This window comes from Trichosurus vulpecula, chromosome 7, assembly GCF_011100635.1.
Source record: "Trichosurus vulpecula isolate mTriVul1 chromosome 7, mTriVul1.pri, whole genome shotgun sequence".
Lineage (NCBI taxonomy): Eukaryota > Metazoa > Chordata > Mammalia > Diprotodontia > Phalangeridae > Trichosurus > Trichosurus vulpecula.
In genome coordinates this window covers 48,081,141-48,087,391 of record NC_050579.1, presented here as the reverse complement: position 1 = coordinate 48,087,391, position 6,251 = coordinate 48,081,141, and the positions used below count along the sequence as shown (strand labels likewise).

The window sequence follows — 6,251 nt, the reverse complement described above, 5'->3', positions numbered from 1 at the left end:
CCTTTTTCCTTCTACCTCTGGGGTTCAAGACTCCAGAAGTATTGTGTTCCATGGCTAAATGTCATTGTGTCCCTCCCATACCCTCTGCCATGACCTATTGCCTGGCTCTTCTATCTCCTTCTCCTTCCCGTAAATAAGGTGATTGTGTTGTTGCCCAATAAGCAATCCATAATCACAAAGCAAAGAGTCTGGGTAACCACAAGCCCTGTGACCCTCCCCCAGCTCAATAGGACTGAGGGGATGGAAGGCTCAGGCAACATAAAAACTTCTGAAAAACCCTTCAGAGGGGGACATGGAATGGAGGTATGTGTGCCCTAAAAAGGGACATGGAATAAAGAATACATACAATATCAGTGATGGTGGGTAGAGGATGAGAAGCAAAGTGAAGTTTTACCCTAAGGGTGATCTAAATTACCATTCTATCTATTTGAAGGTATTTCTCTTGGTGGCTTGCAGAATTTGTTGCTTGTCATTTGAATTGTGAAATTTAATCACTATGTATCTTGGAATTTAAAGCCTTGGGTTGTTATTATTGTTGTTCTTTTCTACAGATGATCTATGAATTCTTTCAATTGGTGCTCTGTTTTCTGTATTCCAAACTTCTGGGGGTATTATTTGTTGAATAATGGTGTACAGGTTTTTTGACTTCTCATGTTTTTCAGGGTGGACTGTGATCCTTCAGTTATCTCTTCAAGCCTGTCTTCAAGATCAAGATGTTTTACTTATGTGCAATTCACATATCATGTATATAGATCTCTCAATGATATTGGGTTTTACTTCTCTTTTCTAGATTGTGTTTCCCTCAAGTATATTTGCATTCTACATCTATTGTTCCCTCTTTCACTTCTTTGGAGAGACTGAACACTGTAGATTCAGCTACAGGTTTCAGAATCACTTGCATAGACATAGTTGAAGTGAAAGGATTGAATGAGATTTTCAATGGAGAGAGAGTAGAGAGAGAAGAGAAGTGGGTCAAAGCCAGACCTTTGAGGGATACCTTCCTTCAAAGGTCTGGAAAGGATACAGAAAGAGAGGTTAGAAAGGGAGGAAAACTAAGAGAATGTGATGGCTCTGAAGCCAAGGCTTAGTGAAACTGCATGAAGTCTTAGAAAAGGCTCTGACCTTGGACTCAGAGGATCTGGGTTGAGATCTGCTGCTTCCTAGGTGTGTAACCTTGGGTAAAATACTTAACCTCTCAGGATACCAATTTCTTCCTCCATAAAATGAAGGGATTAGACTAGCAGATCTCCAATTCTATTCTAATTCTAAAAGTAGGCTTCTAGGCAGCTTCCTAAAAGGAAATGTCCTGAACCATTCTCCATGTGCAGTACAATCAGGACTATTACTTCCTTTTGTAGGAAAACCAGATCAAGATGCCCCATACTTTTATAAGTGCAAGCAAAGGGGATTTTAGTTATTTTTTCTTGGAGTTTAGTTTCCCAGGATCCATGGCCATAATAATTTCCTCTTCCTAAGTATTTTGCCTTGTCAATCAGGTGTGGTGTTAAAGTGACTAAGATCTTCCCAGGCCATTACTCCCCTTAATAGGTATCAGTTGGAGTTAGTTAAGGGAAGCTTGATTTGGGGAGGCTTGTTCGTAGGAAGGCCCACACACTTTTGCTAATTAGATCATGAGAGATATCAAGCCCTTGGGCCCTAAAAAGGGAATTATAAACTTTGAGAGTAGCTGTTAAGCTCTGAGAACTGCAAGGGCTCTGAGAACTGCAAGCTCTCAGAAGTTAGACAACAGAGGAAGCACGCAAGCAGACAACTAGAATTTGTGAGTGTTTACAGGAAGGTACCAGCAAAGGGCAAGGTTACAGGATGGCTTGGCTCACTGCTTTGATCTTGGGTTTTAATTTCCTTGCTGTTATAATGAGGTAGACTTAATGGTTTGGGGATACAATCATTGCCATGTTGAATTGGAGTTATTGGTTTTGGGATTTGATCCTCTGGTATCTGAACAAATATTTTACTTCTTCTGCCTTCTATATGGAGAGTCTCTTATATTCTGCAATACAGAACTATACAGGCATATTTATTGTCACTAGTGATATTATGACACTTGCCCGACAGATATAGTCAGGTAGGTTTTCACTTGAGTTTTGCACCAAGCCAATCAGGTGCCAAGTCTCTATATACTGATAGATTGGTATTTTGCCTTGGAGCTCTCTAATGGGAAGGACCTTTCATTTCCTGGACAGGACTCTGGGTAGCCATTTCTTAAGGAGCCCCATGGCTACTGCAATATTGGTGTTCCCCACACTGGTGATGTATGTGAATGGTAAAGTGTGTGGTAAGATTATTAAGACAGTTGGAGCCCTGTCTATTGGATACGTTCTTTCTAATTTCTCTATGTTTCTGTATCTTTCTGCATTGTTTAATTAAAGTAAGACCATTGACCCCTTTGAAGCTGTCTTTCCTTTAGAAAAGCAGATCAAGGACCTGTGCTAGCAGCCCACCCTGTGTGCCAATGTGGTTGCTAATACAACTTTATTATCTACTCTTAAATTGCAATCAGAGTGGACAAAATACTCTCCCATGGTACTTCCCTTTAGGTTGTCTGTTGTCAACAGGGTTCAGCTGAATGGACCATTACTTGGCCCCAGTGTGGCCATTCCTATATTCTTATATTCTCTTGAAGTACAAAGAGGTCACAGGCTTAAACATCTTGAAACCATTTTTACAATCACAGCACAGCTTCTGTCCTGCCTCATCAAAGAGCTAACCTGCCCTCCTAAGCATCTTGTCCTGATTTGTGCCTCTCATTGAAGATCCAGGTGGGATGAATTCACATTAGTTTCCAGCAGTAGATGATCCACTCTGGTCAGTGGACAAAGATCAGCCCTCTCTAATAATTCTCATAGATCTGTCTAAAGTTTGGGTTCATCTCAAATGATGTGAATGAGTTGATGCAGTGAGTAGGGCTGCAGTCCCATAGCATTTGTATTTCACTTGCCAGGAGGCAATTTCTTTCATGCAGGATATCACCTAATTACATTCTTTAAACAAGCACAAGTGTAATACTCATGACACTCTATTGTTTACTCCAATGAAGAGAGATCATGAGTATAGAATGTCAAAGCCAGCTGGGCCAGGACAAGGACACAGGATCATGTGTCTGCATCCCCAATCAGGGAAGTCTGAGGAATACTTGGCCATGTGGTTCTAAAGGCCACATGGTGACAATTCCCTTCAGGGTCAGTTTATGAGCCACACAAGAAAATCAGTTTCTTTCTTTTATAATCCAACTTCATCACCTAAAAGTTTGAATGATCTTTACTTGTTCCCCCAAATCAAATCCACCCTCAAAAAATGAAGATCTGTCACCCTCAAGGATGTTTCAAAGAAATCCTGGAGGCTAAGAAGGCAATTCCCAAAGAGAAGTTCCCTACAAGTTTTGAATAATGGCAGCATCATTGGAATAAGAAGGAAACACGATTTTTGCCTACTTTGTGCCAGCCACTTTAGAAATTTTATCTCATTAGAGTCTCACAACAACCCTGCCAGGTAAGTGCTATTATTAATCCATTTTCCAGTTGAACAAACTGAGTTAGAGGTTAAGTGACTTGCCCAGGGTCACATAGATAGAAAGTTTCTGAACCCCAATCTGAATTCAGGTCTTCCTGATGTCAGGCCCAGCCCTCTATCCTTTATACCACTTGGGCCTCAAAATAGAGAGAATATGTAAAGTATAAGCCTAACAATTCTCCAAGTGACTACTTTGAAGGGATGAACTTCATCTAGTATGATTGTTAAAACACAAGCCCCATTTCAGTTTGACCTTATACATGTAGATAGAGCCAATTTTAGGCAAAAGTTGCCAAGGAGGCAAAGTTTGTAATTCACTTCCTGATTTCTCTCTTTGCTTCCCTCTCCTACTTTGTACTCTCATGACTGTTCCACCCCAGATCACGTTTTCTCATTTTTGGGCTTCCCTTCCCCCATTACCTAGAGTGTTTGCCACACTTTCCCCTCTAAAAAGGAACTTTGAAGAGACTGGAGATCTTTAGCCTTGAGAAGAGATTTATGGGGGACATGATAATGGAATAGCAAATGTGTGAGTTGCCTTGTTTCACAGGCCACCATAATGTATCATTTGGTATGCATGTCACCTTGAAGCCCTATCCAGTGAAGCCTGGGAAGTTGTGACCTCTCTAAGATGGCCTAGTGGGTATAGTGTTGGCCATCAAATGTTACCTCAGCTACTTACTAGCTGTATGGCCTTGGGGTCAGAGAAAGGGAATGAAAGCAAATGAAATGACTGAAAGAAAGCAGGATGATTGAACAGTGTTTCTTTTTTAGTATTTATGTTCTCAGTGCTTGCCACATAGTAGGCACTAAATAAATATTTATTGACTGACCAAATGAATGTCACACCCACAGAGCCTTTGTATAAAATAGCATATTTTCTATCAGTGAGCTCAGTGCAGAGGGATCATTGAATATCACTGAAGCTACTGAGAAGAGAGAGAACTCCAAATACATGAGTTGAAGATTCCAGTACAAGCCAATGTTCTTCCCTTTGGTGGCTGTCCTTTGGTATTCATATAAGTCTCCTATTCTCAAGGTCACTCTGAAGAACTTTGGAATCCACTGTATGACATAGGAAACACTGGCAAAGGATTGCCCATGGCATGTTCACATCAAAGAAGGTGCTGTGCTCTTTAAGTAAAGCAGAATTGAAGCATGACATGCACAAATTTAGAAAATCCACCCCAAATCATCACATGGACTATTGGCTCTTGACCTGTGGTAGAGCATTCTGAGTTATGCCAGTCTCATCAGCAACATTTAGACACATTATAACTTGACACTAACATAGTGATGTCATTTTGGTCCTAAGGACAGCAGCATATGAATATGTGTTTGTCCTTCCTGGGTGCCCTCTCTCCTGGGTTAAGTACACCCCATTGGTTTCTGTAGCTAATAGTGTGGTTAACCGAGGTAAGATAAAGAAAGGCGTTAATTCTCTCCTCCCCCAAATAATGACATCTTCTATTTTCATTTCAGCTATGAAAGACATTAAGAAAACAGGAAACCAAACAGTTGTCATTTAATTCATCTTCCTGGGGTTTTCCAACCACCCAAAACTGCAGGGACTGTTCTTCCTGGTATTTTTGGTTGTTTATCTGATAACTGTCGTGGGGAACCTTCTCATACTAATAGCAATCAGAATCAACTCTGTTCTTCATACTCCTATGTATTAATTCCTCAGCAATTTGTCCTTCCTGGACATCTGCTACACTTCCACCACTGTCCCCATTATGCTGGTGAACTTTTTTCAAGAGAAGAACACCATTACCTATGAAGGCTGCTTTTCACAACTCTTCTTCCTTGTTACTTTTGCAGGCTCTGTGTGTGTCTTGTTGGCTGCTATGGCTTATGACAGATTTATAGCTATTTGCCATCCATTACGCTACCCAGTTCTCATGAGCAAGAGGGTCTGTGCCTACTTAGCAGCTGGGTCCTGGTTGTGTGGGTTAGTGAATTCTTTGACACACACAGGGCTCACAGCAGCTCTCACTTTGTGTGGTCCTAACCAGATCAGCCATTTTCTCTGTGATATCCCCTTACTTCTGAAGCTCTCCTGCTCAGATATGTCAGCCAATGAGGTGGCACTCTATGTATCCAGTGCCACCATTGGTCTGAGCCCCTGCCTCTTCACTGCTGTGTCCTATATGCTCATCATCTCTGCCATCCTGAAAATCCAGTCTGCTTAAGGGCAGCAAAAAGCTTTCTCCACCCATGCTTCTCACCTCACTGTGGTGGTCATTTATTATGGTACTTCCAACATCAACTATGACCAGCCCAGCTCCAGCTACTCCCAGATGTGGACATCCTGGTCTCTGTCCTCTTCTGTATTGTCACCCCCATGTTAAATCCTATCATCTATAGTCTGAGAAACAAGGAAGTCAAAGGTGCCTTGAGGAAATTATGTGAAAGGTATATTTTACCCAGTGATTCTAGTGTTCAAATCAGTTCTTAACCTGGGTTCCACAAACTTAATTTAGAAAAATATTTATTAACTTTTCAAGATAATTGTTTTTCTTTGCAAAAGTTGTAATTTACTCATTTAAAAACTTTATTCTCTACCACCACACTGTCTTTTTCATTCTTTCCATTCTCCATTTTTATCTTCAATCTTTACCTATATACTGGTTCCTCCTTTACTGCCAACAGACATGCCCTATTCATCATCATCTGCAAAAAACCCTCTATGACCCCATGGCTATCAGCTCATAATTGTC

General features: G+C 41.0%; 1 pseudogene; it reads left to right on the top strand.

The window, feature by feature from the left end:
* Positions 1-5,015: 5,015 nt before the first annotated feature.
* On the top strand, positions 5,016-5,989 carry LOC118856046 (annotated as a pseudogene).
* Positions 5,990-6,251: the final 262 nt, after the last annotated feature.